Consider the following 19,814-nt stretch of genomic DNA (forward strand, 5'->3'; position numbering starts at 1 on the left):
GGCTAATCACCCAAATCAAGCTCCAGCCCAGCATATCAGACAAGGCAAGGCTCTTTGGAGCACGTGGCAGGTTGATTACATTGGTCCTCTGAGACCATCCCATGGAAGGAAATATATTTTGGTGGGAGTGGAGGTAGTATCAGGATTGTCTATGGCAACGGCTCTTGGCACAGCTACTGGAGACCAGACAGTCCAGGTTTTGTGAGAATGGTTTGGTATTCTACCTATTCCTGAATGTATTCAAAGTGATAATGGGTCGTATTTCACAGCCACAGTGGTACAAGACTGGGCACAAGGGGAAGGCATCAAATGGGTGTTTCACACCCCATATTACCCCCAAGCTAATGGTATAGTTGGGCAAACCAATGGCTTGATCAAAAAACATGCTGTTGTCTCATGCCATAACTGGGACACACCATTACCACAGGCAGTTTTTACTGTTAATAACCGATGGGGAAATTATGGAAGTCCAAAAATTCGAACATTTTGTCCTATGGGACCATTAAGGGGCAATGACTCTATACCAGATGATCAGAGACACCAGTTCCCACTGGAGACATATGTGGGTCAACCTGCCATGGTGAAACTGCCTTCCACTGGTATTGTTCCTGTGACCTTAGCAAAACCCAAAGGCTTGTGTGACTGGGAAGCCTTAGATGGGAATGGAAAGACTCACCACATCAGTGCCCGGTGGATAATCCTGGACTTCTAATGCTGTGACCCGGTTTAAGACCGAGGCCTAGTTTGTGCTTTCTTACAGGACAATGAAGAAACGAGCCCTTCCAGTGCTTCTACTGGCAGTGATGATGGTGGCAGGCATGGATGGTGAAGATCTGGATGATAATGTCGTGGTGAAAATGATGGACATCAATATGTCACGAGCCCTTGACCTCACATGGGAGCAATGTAACAGTTATAGTTGGAGGTTCAGATTGGATGGGGGAGGAGGTTATACTCATGTTGTTTATAGTTGGTCACCAGGTGCAGTAAATGCTAGTTCAGTATGCAACAACAAATGTCACTATATCCTCCAACTAACCCATGGGATCACGGGATGGAGTTGGAATGGTACTACTCTATGCCCTGAAATTCTGTGGGGGGGACTGTGTATGGTACCCAAGGGAACAGCAATAGAGCATTCTAGAACTGAGTTTACAACTATCAACTTCAGCCAACACTACACGTGACAGTTTGGGGACTCTTGAAGAATCAGTTATAACATACTGGTAAAATGACTATCCAAAATTGATCTGTATTGGATTCAAAGTTACTGAAAGAGAAGGGTGTATGTGAAGTTTTTGAACCTGTCGATGGACAACTGCTGTGTTCACTCCAAATGTGTCAATGTAGCTTCAAGATCAAATCAACAAAAGAAAGTGGCAAGAGACTCAGAGGCAATTGCTTCTGCACCAGGGACTAACTGGCTGGGAAAGGTTTTGATATATTTGGATTTTCTTTCACAGGGTGGATGACCAGCCTTCTCTAATCTTTAATAATGCTTGTAGTTATGATTACTGTAATCTGTATTGCAATAAGTTCTGTCAAACACTTGGTAGTGAAGTCTGTACTAACGGTTAAGTATACTCCTTTAAAACCTGTTCGTGCACTGGATATTCCTGTGTCAGATATTCCACTTTAATTCTAGACCAGAACGGAATGATGACCAACAATGAGCATCAGATTCAACAGACTGCACTCCCTTTTAACTTTGGAGGCAAAAGGTGACTGTACCACCACTCCAAGGAAACCAGTTGAATCGTGACTGTGGTCATGGGGTGGATTGTGTGGCAGTACACTCCCCCCAGCAGGAAATGAAACTTCTCCAGGCAGGGAGAAGACAAAAAAACCCAAACCCTAGAGGCTGCAGGTTGAAATTTGAACTGACCAATGGAGATGTGCCAGGTACACTGAGGTGACCCTCTTGGCCAATAGGGATTAAACGACCACAGATCAGATTCGACAAGGGTATAAACGGGTTCCCGCCGGAGGACATGTGGGAATCAGTCCTCCTGGGAGCAGTGGGTCTGCAGTTGGGGACTCCCCCTTGGGTCGGGGCACGGCCCGAGGTAACTCCTCAAGGGAGAGAGCCCTCAGCTTTTAGGTGAGTGATACGCGCATTTTAGAGCCATCATTTTAAATCTTAAGAATTTTTAAGTCAGCTGTGTAGTATTAATTCCCTTTACATCATTGAGGCTGTGGTTTACAAAATGTTACCAGAGTTCTAACTTTTTACTGAAGAATAAATCTGAGCTTTAACACCTGTTGGATTTGATTGTGCGTGCCTCTGTAACAATTTTAGAAGGATATTAAAAGTGTCCCAAAGACTATGATTATAGGTCCGCTTATTTGAACAACAACAAAAAAAGACTTTCAGACTGTTATAAGGATGAGATTATCAGAAAAAATTGCTTTTCTGCTGCTAAGTTTGAGCATATAAGAGATGCACCTGAGAGTCCCTTTTGTCCAAACATCATCAACTTTGTCCTTTTCTTCTAAACCAGTGGGAGCCTTGCTCATGTTACGTGAATTGGAATTTCCTAAACTTCTCCAAAGACCTCCATGTTATTTCCCACTTCTCCAACACCACTTTGTTCCTTGATAGAGAAGTAGATAAGGTACAGAGGGCAAAGAGCTGAACACTATATTCATATAGTTGCATGGTTCAGCCCAATGCTCTTCATTAAAGAGCATTATGCTTATTTAAATCACCTAACTTACCTGTCAAACATTGATTTCAAAAGAAGTTAACCACTCCCTTTGAATATTTGGACAAGAATGACTGTTACTGGTGCACAGAGGTATAATGATATTCCTCAAAGCATCCCCAAAAGAGTCAAACTATTAAGTGTTGTCACCTCTGCTTCATCATTTGATTTCTACTGTGCAGTATTTGCACTGGAAAATCAGTCTAGGTTTAAATCAAGTGTAAATATAAAGTGCAGTATCTAATTCTGAAAAGTTGTTACGATCACTTCTTATTGCAGAGCCAAACCAGAACAAGGCATATTTATTCTGAAATTAAAGTGCCAAATGCACGTTCCAGAATTGCTCATTCCTGATTAGCTTTACATGTAGATGAATCCTTATACAATTTAATTACACCTTTAACCTCTGGCAACAAGAATTCATTAAATAAAAACGTGTCCCCTGGACAATTGGAAGGAAGCGCCTAATACCATATTCATTAATTTTCTGAACTTTACTTATTTATGAACTTACATTTGTGAAGTACTCCAGAGCACTATTAAATAAGGTGGGTTTTATAGCTCCTGTGTATTGTTTTATAAATATTCATAAAACCAGCACACATTCCAGATAAAATATTGTACTTGAAATGTGGAATTCAGGCTAGTGATTGTAGAGTACCTGAATTTAACTAGTTTTTTAACTGTTTTTTATCTTACAGGAAGAATGTTCACTTCTGGCTTCAGAAAATGCTTTGTAATGTGTTTCTTAGCTCCAGTTCCCTTAAACATGGTCAGGGGCTAGGTAAGGTGCTAGGTAGCTGACTGCTTTTAATCTCCATTCGGCATTGTTGGGATAGGAGCTTACAGAAGGAAATTATTATCATGTGATTAAATAAAAATAAACTAGCTTTTCTCTAATTTGCTCTCTAGCAAATTTTTCTTTATTGAACCATATGTCAGTGAATTTTTCTATATAAATTTTTTCTTGTGCTCTCATGGGAAAGTTGGAGGAAGAAATTAGGAAAGTTTTCATTCACTTCATGGCTATTCTTTTCTTGTAATAGAGATCTCAAGCAATTGTCCTGTAAATATTATTCTAATATTTAGCTCAAGATTAATCTCATGATAAATATCTCATGGAAAGGAAGGAATTCAGGTTTTGTTATGTCATCATTGTATGAGTCGGGGGCACCTTGGATTTTCTCACGTTAATCCCAGCTTGTGCCATATGGCTCCTGCAAACCTACAACCTTTACGCCAGAAGCTCACTCAGAGGGACAGTTATTCCTCCCTTTCTTGTGTGTCAGGATACCTTGTTGTCCTCCCATGCCAGTTCTCATGCCTTTCCCTCAATGCGTGCTCCTATTCTTGCTCTTCCACCTTGCCCACATCCTTCTACTCCTTGTCCTCCCCTTGTGCTCTTCTCCAGCTCCCATTTTGCCACCAGCCCTGCCTGCCTGGCAAGCTGGCTTCTCTTCTTCCTGCCACAACTTTCCTGTTCATCCTGTCCTGGTTTTGGCTGGGATAATTTTCTTTCTAGTAGCTGGTATAGAGTTATGTTTTGGGTTCAGTATGAGAATAATGTTGATAACACACTGACGTTTTCAGTTGTTGCTAAGTAGTGTTTAGACTAAGTAAGTCAAGGATTTTTCAGCTTCTCATGCCCAGCCAGCAAGAAGGCTGGAGGGGCACAAGAAGTTGGGAGGGGACACAGCCAGGGCAGCTGACCCAAACTGGCCAAATGGGTATTCCATGCCATGTGATGTCATGCCCAGTATATAAACTGGGGGGGAGTGGGCCTGGGAGGAATCACTGCTCAGGAACTGACTGGACATGGGTTGGCGAGTGGTGAGCAATTACACTGTGCATCACTTGTTTTGTATATTCCAATCCTTTCATTATTATTATTGACATTTTATTGTTGTTATTATTATCATTATTATTTTCTTCCTTTCTGTTCTATTAAACTGTTCTTATCTCAACCCAGGAGTTTTCCTTTTCCCTTCTGATTCTCTCCCCCATCGCACTGGGGGGGGGGGGGGGGGGGGAAGTGAGTGAGCGGCTGCGTGGTGCTTAGTTGCTGGCTGGGGTTAAACCACGACAATCCTTTTTCCTTCTCTCCTTTGCTTTCCTTCCTCTCTCAGTAGGTAACCACCACAAGAGAGTAAGGCACAGTCCAATGCACAAATGGCTGCCACCCACCTGGTTCTGAGGGAGGTCCTGGGATCAGGACCTGTCACGGCTGAAGGAGCTCTGTGCCAGCTCTGCAAGAGCTTCTATGGAGATTCCCCATTTCCTGCTCTTCGGCTTTCTCGTTTTTGTCAAAGCCACAAATGTTTTGGCTGATGCCTAACAAATGCCCTAAAATGTTGGAACTGATCACATGCAAAACCCCAAAATTACTTTTTTTAATCCGTAATTAAATGACACCATATCAGTCAGCAAAGTCAACTAATTTCATACATCTCTAAACCACGTATTTTCTATTAGTTTATGAACTTTTTAAAGGACAGTACCTAGGAGACCCTAGTAGCTGTATGAAAACTGTAGATACTCTTTTCACATAACTCCATCAGCTAGTGAAGTTTGGATCCAGTTTTATGAAAGAAAGTGAAACAAAGCTTCTTGTAACTCAGAGAAACTACTCCCTTTCTTCCTCCCCCATGCATCCCTTCAATGTCAGAAGCTCATGATAACTTCTTAGGCAAGCCATTTATTCTCTCCGTGTTCTTACTGCACAGGATCACACATTTAAAATTTGTTGATAATAAGTGAAATTCTGAAAAACATTCCTTAAAGACTAACACCTTGTACTCTACCAGAAATAAACCAAAATGAGACAGTTATGAAATCATGCATGATGGAGTTTCCATTAAATTTCCAGTTTTTCCGTTTTCATTTAGTTTTTGCCACTACAAACACAGAGTAATATCCACCTAATGGTCACCCACATAATAATAATGATTGCCATTGGGACGGTAAATCAAGTACTCTTTGGTACCCTTTTCTTCTAGAAGGACAAAGAACAGACAGTGAAGTTGAGAGACACCAAATTTAAAACTGATAAAAGAAATGCTTTTTATATAATGCCCAACAAATCTGCAGAGTTTATAACCAAAAAATATAAATTAGGCCAAGAACTTATATATTTTTAACATTTCTAATTGGATAAAATTGTAATAGGGACTGAGATGCAACAGTTGGTCCGATTAAACTATCTCACTGAGAAGCTATTTCATGTTAGTCTAACAATATTTATTCACAGTCTTCTAAGGTGTTAAGCACCAGTTATTTTCAGAGACAGGCTGTGAGGACACATCACAGGTGCCATTGTCTGAGCAATTTCCAGGTTTATGGTTGGAGGGGGGGTTGTTCCTTTTTCTCTCTCTGTCTACCTATACCCTATCTCTTCTTTTGTCATGCTTTGCCCTTTCCAGGTTTTCCTTCTGTTCCCACTTCTTTTAAGGCCTAGCTCCTCTTTCTTCATGCCCCCTTTCTGAAATGGAAAGAAAACCCTAGTCTTTTTGTTCAACCTCAGAGAAGGGTATTTGTTTTGTAAGTAAGCCAGGATGGTCTGCTCCTTGAAGGGAGTATGAAATCACAGATGGCAAATTCTACTCTTGTTGTACAAACCCCACTGTGTACGATAAGAATTAGGAATTATTCAAACAAAAATTACCTGGCTCAATTCTGGAACTGGAATCTAAACATAAACATTCAGTTTATTTGTCATGCAAAAAAGCTGGCAAAAGCAGAGCTATGTGTTTCTTAACAAATGTCATTGAACAAATAATTCACAATGTCATATACTTTTATTTTCTAATTAATTGTTACTAATGATATTATAAAATAACCACAATTAATAGGGATTTTGAACCAAAATTAAATTAATTCCATTGTGTTTTAGCATAAACTAAATGTTAGAACAAATGTATAAATTCTGTTTTTTCCCTAGTTTTGCTGCTTTTTGTAGCTTTTTTATTATGCTGGCAATGATTAAGAACAACATTCAGCTGTTCATTTAATTTTAATTTATTCATTAATGTACTAATATTTTTCTATTTAAATATGAAATATTTTGTTTAATTGCAATCATGAATAAAACATCTTTGGCATTTATTTGTAACAAAAGTACTTAGAATAGCTTTCGTTATTGCTTTTTCTTTTTTGAATGCGTGGAGCCTTATTTTGTGGTATTTACATGAACAGTACCTAGACACTAATTTATTTCTTTTTCCTTAGAAAATTTTTACACAATTTTTAGAAAACTAACATTTCTCAAAGATGACTAAACAAAACAGTTAAATGATGATACCATGCAAACAATTAAAATTCAATATCTATATCTTTACTTCGTTAAATGAAAGTGGATATCTTGAAACTTAACTTACTTTTGCTTTTATATCACTTAAGCATTTTTAAAATCCCTGTCTCAATTTTCATTGATTGTGGGAAGTATTTCTAAGAGTCAATATGTCATTCTAAGCTTGTTTTTTTAATCTATGTCTTCATGGATTTTAGGACAATACTTTTAGAAATTTTTTTCACTTTGTGGAAGTTGTATAATAAGTTAGCAAAAGATAACAACTGAAATTTGATTCTGAAAGAAATTAAAAATATTCATTATAGTGAAGAAAGAGGAATAGCAGCTAGTCCTGTTTGGAGTAGAATTAATTCCTTTTCCAATCTTTTTGTTTCCTTTCAGATATGCATATTATTATCCTGGTATAAGAGCTGGTGTTCTTTTTGCTGCACTACATTCAAGTTTCATTTTGGATGCTGGCTGCTGGCTGGCAAATAAAAAGAATCAGACAAGAATTTTTTCATGCTGTGATGACACAGGAGATTAGATGGTTTGATGTAAATGATGTAGGCGAATTTAACAGTAGACTTCTAGAGTAAGTATTAAATATCAGTTAATTGCCAACTGAGTACTAATTCTAATTATTGAAAATCAGTTGTAATACTTCCCTCAGAGCAATGTTATTTTATCTTATTAAACTCCTCCGTAAGCTATGCTATTATTTATATGGATCCTGAGATGTGTATGGATCATTTAAATGGAACCTGAGGAACAGAGGTGTTGGAGAATGCTGCTCCATGCCCTCTGTGGCTGCAGACTTGTAGCTGTGTTGAATTGCAGGTGTTAGAAACATGATGGAGCACTGACAAAGTGTATTGCATCCAAAGAGTTTACTTCTGTCTTTTCCATACATTCTTATTTGTTTGGATATAATTTGTTTTTTTCAGTGACATCTCCAAGATTAATGAAGGAATAGGGGAAAAATGGCAATGTTCTTTCAGGCAGTGGCTACCTTTTTCACTGGATTTATAGTTGGTTTTACAAAAAGCTGGAAAATAACACTTGTGATCCTGGCACTCAGTCCTGTTCTAGGGTTCATATCAGCTCTCTGGGCAAAGGTAGGCAAAAAGTGTGAGTTTTCAATAAACTGCTAAACTATATCTTCTATAATCCCATTTGGTATCTGTAAGATTTAAAAATGCAATCTGGCTTTTAGTGATTTAGACCTTGCCCACATGCAGAAAGGTGTGAATAGGTGCACGATGACACTGGTACAGCTGAAGAAGTGCAGTGCGTCCACCATGGACTCAGCTATACTGCTGCAAAGTTTATGTAAGTATAAACATGAAAGGGTAAATAAGCAGTACCTTTGCCTTCTTCATTGGACCCCATGACAACTACAGCAAAATAACCAAGTACTGTCAGTAAAAACAAATAAATATAGAGATTAAGTCAAATGGCACAGCTGCAGTCATCGCAGGTAACTGACAGTAAGTTCTGGCATGAACCTGGAGTGAATCAGGTTTCCTATGACAAGGCCCTTCTGTGGGCTCTGGCCCCCAGGCAAGGAGGGCTTTACCCCCAGGGACAGCACGAGGACACGGGCAGAGACAGCCGGGCAGCCGGCACACCGTTAACTCTGCTCCAGACCATGCCTTTGCCATTTGCTCAGCTCCCAATCACTTACTGAAAACAGCACGCCAGAAGTGGATGCAGACCACTTGGAGAGAGAAACAGACTTCACCCATAGAAATAAAATTGCCTTTGGCTAGGACTTTCAAAGGGGCATCAGGATGTCGAGTACCAACTGGCTACTGAGTTTCAGCGACACTGGCCAGCCTTGCCCTTTCAGCTAAGATGAAAATCCCAACCCTATTTAACATGTGCGGTCCCTAATACTCCATAGCACATGAGTACTCTGCTATAACTTCATCTGCAGCCTACTATGTGTTTGGAGCATGAATGTTCCCATGGTTGTCGGGCAACTAATTGTCCTGACACAAACCAGAACTGCCTGACCGTGCTGGTGCAACTGTTTCTAAGTGTAAGGGATCTTAGCTCCTCTGGCTGTCCAAAATGATGAAAGTATAGAACTGAAAATCCAACCTCATTTTTTGGTGACAGATAACATGCATTTTTCTAGTCAATATATTTTATGCAATGCAAAGATTTTCATGATGCCCTTCATTAAATTTCTGCCTTGGAAGTCAAATGTGGATTCTTTTATAAATCTTTATAATAAAATAAAGCAGATAGGAAATTTGGTACAATAAATTAAGAATTCTTAGACATCAGAACAACACTTGAGTTCGTTCTGGTTTTGTTTGAGTGGGGGAGTTAAAATATTTTTCTTCTGCACAGATAATTTCCACATTCACTAACAAAGAGCTAGCTGCATATACAAGAGCAGGAGCTGTTGCAGAGGAAGTTCTGGCAGCAGTTCGAACTGTGGTAGCATTTGGAGGACAAAGAAAAGAAATTGAAAGGTGAGAATAAAGTTTCCATATGTTCATTGTTTTTATAATAGTGACTAAAGAGATTTTGAATTTTTTTATATCTTTGCTGCTGACTTTCTTCTTGTCTCTACTTTTTTATTAGCTTCAAAAAGCATCATAAAACATGCAGAGATGCAGCTCCTTTCCCAAAGAGAATATGGTCTTACAGGCCTCATAAACCCAGTGAGAGTTGTAAGCAAAAAAGACAGGCACGTGGCAAAAAAAGACAAGTATAACACTAAGGTCACAAACCAAGGTTATGCATATGTATATATTTCTATTATACTATGGAACATCATTCTTGCCATCTTTTTGATCTTTTATCTGAAGATAACCAGCATGACCACAAATACTGCCAGGAGTTTTTCAAACTCAAGGTTCAATAACAATTGTTATCCACAGAAAACACACACCATCCCCTGACCTGCTTCTCCCTTTATGCTCCAGCCGCCACTGCTGCCGGCTCAGGCAGCTGAAAGAAGTCCTTTGGGTATCTGGCCCTCACTTCCCAGTTCACCCCAGCATCTTTCTTTAGTTACCCAGTGCTGTTCATCACCCTCATACCTCTCACCACCTCTTTTTCCTACTCATCCTTAGAGCACTGTTTGCCAGCCAGTTCCTGCCGTGGGTGCGCTAAATGTGATGTAGGTCTTTCCTCATGACCCAGAAGTGGGAAGGACCTCCTGTGTTACCAGGAGCAGGTAGTAAGCAAATGTGTCATCTAATTCCCTTGTTAATAAGCATAAAAACTCCATTCTAAAACCAGGTAGGCTTTTTAACTCTACTGCTGGTGGGAGGCTATTCTACTGCTTGACTGTCTGAAGACGGGACATCTCTTTCCAACAAAGTGTATGCATAGTTCCTATACATTAATTTGTTACTGTATCAGCACTGAACATTTGCTTTAGTAGTTCCCTCCCATGGGTTTATTTTCCTGTGCTGTTTATATAAATATATCATAGACTCTCTCAGGTGGCATTTTGCTAGGACAATCAAATTAAGTTCTTATAGTTTTCTCATACAGTATAGGTTTGCCATTTCACTGGTCATCTTTTATTTTACATAATTATGGTTCATCTGCTTCTCTTATTGCTACCCTCCAACATCAAGTCTCTAATTCTGTAATACATTCTGGTATTCTTTTTCCTGGTCCTCTCACTGGTCCTCTGTACTGATTCTCTTGGTTTTGTACCATCAGGAAATTTCATTATTCTGAGTATTGTTTGCATGCCCAAGTCACTAAAATAAGTAAAAACAATAAATCCCAAGACTGACTGAAGAATTCATGTTGTCAACTCCCTTGGGTATTATAGCTCCCTGCTGAACACCACAGTCTTGCTTCAAACTGTACTGTTCTTTTATTACTTCACAACTACTGTTCAATTAATAATTTATCCTATGGCTTTAGGATAAATTGGCATTAGATGGCATTAATGAAGTCCCAAAGGACTAGTTTTACTGTGTCTCACCTCTCTAGAAAAGACAGTATTAAAGAAAAGTAAATGGGTTAATCCTTTGCTTTCATAACCCATAACACATTTCATTTCTTGTAATTTCATATGATTTTATTTTATTTCAATTTATTTCTGATTTTATTATTTTCTTCAGGATTTGTTTGCAAGCTTTATGTGCTGTTTTTGTCAGGCTACAAACTTGTAATTTCTCAGGTTACTGTTTCTTTTGTAATACTTTGGTCCTGTGGCTCTATCCACAATTCAAGGCACTGCTTACCTTTCTTCATAGCATCAGTAATATTCACTCACAGTTGGAAGATTCCACCTAAAATCACAAGATGAGAGCTGTTTAACAGCTTGCCACAGCCGCCTTCCACTCCTCCAGGACTTGTTCCAAACAAAATTGATCAGCTCAGTCTGTTACAACATGAAAGACAGTCAATACATTTTCATCTACTCTTAGCAACATCTTTCTCAGAACTGGATTACTGTTTACAAAAATATTTTATATATGTTTGATTTATTTTATGGGAAATTTATGAATATACACAATGTAAGAAAGAGCAATTTCCTGTATGTTCTGGTTTTGGGGTTTTTTTTTCAGAAACAAACAAACAAAAAAAATTAGAAGATGCCAAACACATTGGTATCAAAAAGGCTATGTCAGCCAATATTTCTATGGGTATTGCTTTCTTTTTGATATATGCATCATATGCCTTGGCCTTCTGGTATGGAACCACTTTGATACTCTCCAATGATTATACAATTGGAAAAGTCTTTACAGTATGTATTCACCAGTAGCTGAACAATGTTTATGAGAAATACTGAACTGATCTTGTATAATCTTTTTGGAATATGTGACTTTAAATTTTAAGTGAGGTCGAAGTTAGCTTTTCAAACTACATTTTTCACTTTTTCACCCCTGCTAATAAAAGCAAACAGTACAGTTGTTCTGCATACCACTGATACTTCTCTAAGTTGGGTAGCAACATAAAAATCACCTAATTCGAAGTCCCTTGTGAAAAAGCCAGTTTGGATCAATAATAATTAGCTGTTAATTTTTTATTCAGTCACACCAGATCTTTGCTGAAGTACTGAGGTATAAATTCTAGGTATCATGATTTATGCCGGGTGGTTGCATTCAGGAGAGAAAGACCAGGCATCAGGCAGCATTCCCTTTGTAACATGTTAGCTCCTGTCTTAGGCACAGTTCATTTACCTACAGTCTTTATCTATGCTGGTATCAGGTCGGGCCTTTTGTTGGAGGGCTTGGGGTATGACAGTGTGGTTGAAGGTTTGATCCCAGTCACAGCCTGCCTGCTAAGGAGTTTATATCTGTGATAGTCAGCAGCTTTTGAAGCCGTTCTCTCCATTGTGCTCAGGCACCAGGGTCACTAGCTAGACCCAAGAGTCTTTGAGGAGCAGCTCATTTAATTGTTCCCACTTGTGACCGGGTGGGTAGGTTCATTTTGTTGCCAGCAGGAGCAGGGAGGTGATTGTTCCCCTGTACTCGGCACTGGTGAGGATGCACCTTGAGTACTGTGTTCAGTTTTGGGCCCCTCACTACAGGAAAGACATTGAGGTGCTGGAGCGTGTCCAGAGAAGGGCAACCAAGTTGGTGAAGGGTCTAGAGAACAAGTCCTCTGAGGAGTGGCTGAGGGAACTGGGGTTGTTTAGCCTGGAGAAAAGGAGGCTGAGGGGAGACCTTGTCGCTCTTTACAACTACCTGAAAGGAGGTTGTAGTGAGGTGGGTGCTGGTCTCTTCTGTCAGGTGGTTGGAGGCAGGACGAGAGGAAATGGCCTCAAGTTGAGGCAAGGGAGATTTAGGTTGGATATTAGGAAAAATTTCTTTACCAAAAGGGTTGTCAGGCATTGGAACAGGCTGCCCAGGGAAGCGGTTGAGTCACCATCCCTGGAGGTAGTGTAGACATGGTGTTTAGGGATATGGTTTAGTGGTGGACTTGGCAGTGCTAGGTTTACAGTTGGACTCAATGATCTTAAGGGGTTTTTTCCAACCTAAATGATTCGATTTTGTCCACTCCAGGACAAAGCCAGGCAGGTGAGTTTGTACTACCAACACCCTGCAGAAACCAGCTGGGAAGAAGCTTTGTTCTCATGTCCTCAGTGAAAGCAGCTGGTGGAGCAGGGAAAGCAGGAGCACCTGCAGCCAGGCTTCTGCCTTATCTGGCAAGCAGCACGACTGCAAGGTGGGGGTTATTACTGGTCCTTGCAGAAGGCCATACTCACTGTCACCTCCTCTGGGCCACTAACAATTTAGACTATAATGTAAGCTTGGTATATGCTTAGATACTTAGATATAATTAGAATAAAACGCAAATAAGCGTTTATTGCCAACATCAGAAATGGGTGGCAGAGTTGCATGTGTTCAGAAAAAACACCCAAACAGTAAAAAGTCAGATCCAAGACTGAAAAAAATAGATTAGAAATTAGAGTCTGCTTTTGGTGTGACAAACGATTTCAGTTTCACGCAAAGAAGTTTCCGGTTTCCTCAAACATTTGGTTCTGTTCTTCTCAGTACTACAGTGGAGTAGATTACTGTGCCTTTACCTTTTGGGTTGAAGTACCCTTGGTTTTATGTTATATGAAGAAAGCAAGCAATTTTTTTCTATGTTTAACCACAAAACTAACTGGTGGCTAATTTTTTTTTCAGGTGGAATTAGAAACATCCTTCTGTTCTCGATTGTCACTAAAGAAGAATCCCAGTCATCAGCACCTCACAATATCCTTCTTATCGTCCAGTTGTAGAAGAAGGAAATTTGATTCCCTTTTTTCCTACTGATGTTTACCTTTTGATAAATGATTGCCACCTGTTTAATTGCTGCTTTGATTCTAGACTTCCTCATATTGCACAGCATGCATGAAACTACTTGAAGCAATAAGAGTTAATATTCTGAGATAAATGAAACTACCTAATTAGAGTTATAAATTCCTAGCTATGTATTATGTGGTGGGTTTTATTTTCTCTTTAGGTCTTTTGCCATGTCTGTCATCCAAAAGTGTTGAACATCTGACTTCTTTTCTGAACTAAAAGTAGCAATTGTGTGTACAATATCATAACATTTAAAAATTCTACCTAACACAAATTTGGATACGGGACAAGCATCTAAATACTGTGTCCTAGTTTCAGCTGGAATAGAGTTAACTGTCTTCCTAGTAGCTGGTACGGTGCTATGTTTTGAGTTCAGTATGTGAAGAATGTTGATAACACCGATGTTTTCAGTTGCTGCTAGTAGTGTTTAGACTAATGTCAAGGATTTTTCAGCTTCTCATGCCCAGCCAGCGAGAAAGCTGGAGGGGCACAAGAAGTTGGCACAGGACACAGCCAGGGCACCTGACCCAAACTGGCCAACAGGGTATTCCATACCATGTGACGTCCCATCCAGTATAGGAACTGGGAAGTGGGGGCGGGGAATCGCCGCTCGGGGACTAGCTGGGTGCCGGTCGGTGGGTGGTGAGCAATTACACTGTGTATCATTTGTACATTCCAATCCTTTCATTATTGCTGTTGTCATTTTATTAGTGTTATCATTATCATTATTCGTTTCTTCTTTTCTGTTCTATTAAACTGTTCTTATCTCAACCCGTGGATTTGCTTCTTTTCCCGATTTTCTCCCCCATCCCACTGGGTGGGGGGGGAGTGAGCGAGCGGCTGCGTGGTGCTTAGTTGCTGGGTGGGGTTAAACCACGACATACTGGAATGTGAGCCAATAACTGAGGAAGATGCAAATTCCTACCAGTAGTTGTTTTATCTGGTAGTTCAGAAAACCAGGTTAAAGAAGAAAAAGAAATTATTGCAAAGCTTCCCTGAATAAATATACTTCAATCTTCATTCTTAAAAAAAAGCCCAACCCAACAACTGAGAGACAATTCTAGATCTTCTGTAACTATGCCCAAGTTATTGATAATATTTCTTTTCAGCTATCAATAATTTAAAGGACTGCCTTTATAGTGACTACATCTGTAGTGATTTGGCAATGTAACTTCTACTTTCAAGTCCTATATCAAAAAATATTAAAATATTTGTATAGTTTATAACATTATATGACTTTTCTAAATACTATGTATAAAATATAACTAAACGTAGGGTCGTGTTTCCAATTTTTGCTGCATCAGATAATGGTTATGAAACAAAGCTGAAGTGTCTGCTTATATTTTTACCTCTGAGGTCACATCTACCTTGTAGTGCAGAGATGTGGGTGCAGCTGTTGTAATTATTCCCATGCTAACTCAAGTAACTAGCTGAGATACCAGTAACAGAAGCACCATGCCTGACAAGGATTGGTTTGAGCTATAATATTTACTTACCAGACTTATGGTACATACTGGCTAGCTGAGGCTGTAAACTGGTACCTACTGGATGGCTGGCAGGGGCTGAACCTTGCTGCTATAGTGTCATAGTGACTACAATGCTATTTTAAAACTAATCTTGGGTTGTCTACACAAGCTGTATTTCTGCCTTTGGATATTAGAGCACTATTCCTGGTTCAAGACTGTTCTCGGTGGGAATGAAAACAAGTGCATTAAAACCTAGTCCTTTGTCTGCATTAATATGGCACAGCTGCTGTCTCCTACAGTATATTAAAGGAAGGATTGTAATCATGAACACAAGTTACTGTTAGTATGCAATGGCTGGATGTGAATGTGTAGGTTACTCCTCCCTTTCATTGATGTTTTAGATTATTTCCTCTATTCTTAATTTACACCAGTGAAGACTTAAGGCCCTGAGCATTTGCCTTGGTTATTCACCCCTGACAGCAGATCTTCCAGTGACCTGGACTGGCAGCTTCATGCATCCATGAGTAGTTGCAGCTACTTTGCAATGAGGCCTGCTATGGCTCATTATCTGGTAACATTAACTTCTAAGATGTCACAGCCCTGTATCATGCTAAAATGCCATTAGGAATCTAGACAATGTTTCTTCCCTTTTCTTGACATGTTATTCTGCACAGGAACCTCAAATTGACAGTTCATCCAATGCTACCTATAAACTGAAGCATGTTAAGGGGACGTCGGAATTCCAAAATGTTTACTTCAATTACCCTGCTGGGCCAGATACTAAGGTATTACGCATGGAGGTGATAAAGATTCCATTTAGATAGCTTGATTGCCTTAGAGAGAAACAATTGCTATAATTAAAAAAAAAAAAAAAGTCCTAGAAATAATAGAAACCTTTGCTTTTATCTAGAACTGATAACACATTTTAGCCAGAACTGGTTGGTTAACTAAATTAAAAGCCAACCTTTTAAAATAAAATGTAACTACATGAAATTTCCACTAAAAACTAAAAGGTTGGAGAGCCTTATAAGTCACAAATATAATGAAAAACACTAATTGTAGTAATACTTGTTTTAACCCAGTTAAAATGGTATAACAGTATACTGATCTGCCAAATTGTCCACACTATATGTCTGGTAAAAGTATTTCTCTGAGAAACTGGCAGCAGATCCAACACGTAATTTATTACATTTACAATGCAAAACCTGCCCTTTTGAAGGAAATTATTGTTTTGTTTGAGAGCTCTCACTAAGGTAAGCCTTGATGCAATTAACTGGGGAAGAAGTCTGAATGATTTCTGAAAATACATTTATTAAGAATGTCTTGGAAAAGCATCTTTTCCAATGTGAAGGAAGTTCACTTTCACTAATCTATAAAAGGGGATCTGTTTCCATTTTGTTCAGTTAGAACATGAAGACAGAGAAGAAGGGGGCTTTCTTAGTCAACTTTTAAATAAATAAAAAAAGAAAATATTCCAGCTCACCAGTTTCTAAAGAGATCAATTTAAACATTTGGCATTTATATTAGCTAGCTTCCATGTAAATGTCTAACAATGTAATAAGTATATTTCCATGTAAAGACTTGCAGAACAAAGACTTTCGATTGAGTTCTAAGGTAGCTCGAGGGTTTAAAATAGGTGGCCTCAGTTCATACTTGCTCATTTTGACATCACCTGAATCTCACAATTTAAAATATTCTTAATTAAAATGGCAAAATTCAGAGGTTTTAGTATTACTGAAATGAAAAAGTGTTTGTTTTATACTATTGTTCTGAAATAAGAATAGTCCTGGCAAATGTTTAATGGAATATCAGCTCTCCCACTTCTTTTAAGCTAAGAACTTCCTCATGATGGCTTCCTACCAGCTTACTTGTAATGAAATAATATGATGTTTTATATAAATATGCAAAAATAAAACTATAAATTGTTCCTCCTTGGTAACTGAAGAAGAAATATCCAAGAAAAGGTTCCCTTTCATCTTATTACACAGAGATTTACAAATATGTCTTTGCTTGAAGTTTTAGAGAAACCTACGGAGAAAAGCCCCCATAGGTCAACAGCAGTGTAAGAGGGAAAGAAAAGTTCTTTTCCCCTACAGCTGCAGTGATTGCTTTGTGGCATCTTCGCCACCTACCTGAAACTCAGCGATCGAGGGAGGAGTAAGTAAGTTTGCATGGAAAGCATACCTTCACTTTTGCAGTAGGTGTGAAATGTCACATTTTGAAGGGATGAGCAGAAGGAAGAATCTCTTCATAGTGCAGTAAAACTCCAGAAACTCCACATCAGCCTTTCCACAATTTCACATGTAGTTCTTCCCCTTACTAGCTAAAGCTCTCTTGCAAAATCTTATTGTAGTCATTAGAGTTTCTTCAAATTTACACTGACGTTTTTACATACAGTTATGTTTTTGGTTACCCTTCTTATATGCACAGATACTGAAGGGCTTGAACCTCAAGGTTAGCTGTGGCCAGACAGTGGCCCTGGTTGGTGGCAGTGGCTGTGGGAAAAGTACAACCGTTCAGCTCATCCAGAGATTTTATGATCCCAAGGAAGGCACGGTAAGATACCTCAAGTAAGATGACTGCTCTGTGTGTCACAGTTGTTGGAAGTCTGGTTCTGGCCTCACAGCCCTTGTTCCAATGGCACGATAAAGTCTCCCCGAAAGAGGCAAGTGCCAGCCTGGGGAGAGAGGTTTCTTGACCAAAACTCTTAGTAAACAGTTTTTGTCCGCCTCCTTTCACTTAGGTTACCATTGACGGGCAGGATATTAAGACCTTAAATGTAAGATATCTGCGGGAGATTATTGGTGTGGTGAATCAGGAGCCCGTGCTATTCGCTACTAGCATTGCAGAAAACATTCGTTATGGCCATGAGGACGTCACCATGGAAGAGATTGAAAAAGCTACCAAGGAAGCAAATGCTTATGACTTCATCATGAAGCTACCCAATGTAAGCAAACCGTCCGTCCTGCTGAAATAAATTCTCCTAAACCTTCTTGTGCCAAAGAGTTCCTTAAAAGCAATTCTTGTAAGCAGAGGAAGCTATCCCTGGAGCTGTGAATAAGCAGAGCTATGCAGACCTTCCTCATAACTTTTGAGAGTAATGTTAATTTTAAATCTTTAGGTCACGAATTGGTGGGCATTTGGAGAACTATTAGAATTCCAGGGACAAAACCAATTAGGCAGGTATATCTAAGTGGCTGTTTATCCTGTAGAGTTTTAGAGGAAGGAGGTGCTGCTGCTGGGGCTACTGATACCGACGTGCCTTTTCTTTACACTGCCTTTCTTTGGTGAAAGGACTGTGCCACTGAGTGTTTTGGAAATGTGTGTGGTTGTCTTGTAGAAGTTTGAAACCGTGGTTGGAGAAAGAGGGGCACAGCTGAGTGGAGGTCAGAAGCAAAGAATAGCAATCGCCCGAGCACTGGTTCGCAATCCTAAAATTCTTCTGCTTGATGAGGCAACGTCAGCTTTGGATACTGAGAGTGAATCAGTTGTGCAGGCAGCACTGGACAAGGTCAGTATTGCTCATTTTTTTAAAGAGCTGCAAGAAAGAGACACCCCTAAAAAGTCTAAGGTAAGCTTGAATTTGACAAATACTCTCTGTTCATACTGTAGAGGGCTTGCATGGCCAGGTTTAGGTAGCAGGGGGCTACACAGGTGGCTTCTGTGAGAACCTGCTGGAAGCTTCCCCTATATCAGACAGAGCCAATGCCAGCCGGCCCCAAGACGGACCCGCCGCTGGCCAAGGCTGAGCCCGTCAGTGACAGTGGTAGTGCCTCCTCTGGGATAACATATTTAAGAAGGGAAAAAAAGTTGCTGCAGCACAGAAACTGCAGCTTGAGAGAGGAGTGAGAACATGTAGGAGAAACAGCCCTGCAGACCCAAAGGTCAGTGAAGGAGAGGGAGGAGGTGCTCCAGGTGCCGGAGCACAGATTCCCCTGCAGCCCGTGGTGAAGACCACGGTGAGGCAGGCTGTCCCCCTGCAGCCCAGGGAGGTCCATGGTGGAGCAGATATCCACCTGCAGCCCATGGAGGACCCCACGCCAGAGCAGGTGGATGCCTGAAGGAGGCTGTGACCCCATGGGAAGCCCATGCTGGAGCAGGCTCCTGGCAGGACCTGTGGCCCCGTGGAGGGAGGAACCCACACTGGAGCAGGTTTTCTGGCAGGACTTGTGACCCCACAGGAACTCACACAGGAGCAGTGTGCTCCTGAAGGACTGCAGCCCACATTGGAGAAGTTCATGGAGGACTGTCTCCTGTGGGAGGAACCCCACGCTGGAGTTGGGGAAGAGTGAGGAGTCCTACCCCTGAGGAGGAAGGAGCAGCAGAGACAACATGTGATGAACTGACCGCAACCCCTATTCCCCGTCCCCCTGTGCTGCTCGAGGGGAGGAGGTAGAGAATTCAGGAGTGAAGCTGTGCCCAGGAAGAAGTGAGGGGTGGAGGGAAGGTGTTTTAAGATTTGATTTTATTTCTTATTACCCTACACTGGTTTGATTGGTAATAAATTAAGTTAATTTTCCCTGGGTCAAGTCTTTTTTGCCCATGATGGTAACTGGTGAGTGATCTCTCCCTGTCCTTA

General features: G+C 40.2%; 1 pseudogene; it reads left to right on the top strand.

The window, feature by feature from the left end:
• The first annotated feature begins 2,775 nt into the window (after positions 1–2,775).
• Positions 2,776–19,814, top strand: part of LOC115339271 — a 45,280-nt pseudogene continuing 28,241 nt past the window's right edge.

Source organism: Aquila chrysaetos, chromosome 3 (assembly GCF_900496995.4).
Source record: "Aquila chrysaetos chrysaetos chromosome 3, bAquChr1.4, whole genome shotgun sequence".
Classification (NCBI taxonomy): domain Eukaryota; kingdom Metazoa; phylum Chordata; class Aves; order Accipitriformes; family Accipitridae; genus Aquila; species Aquila chrysaetos.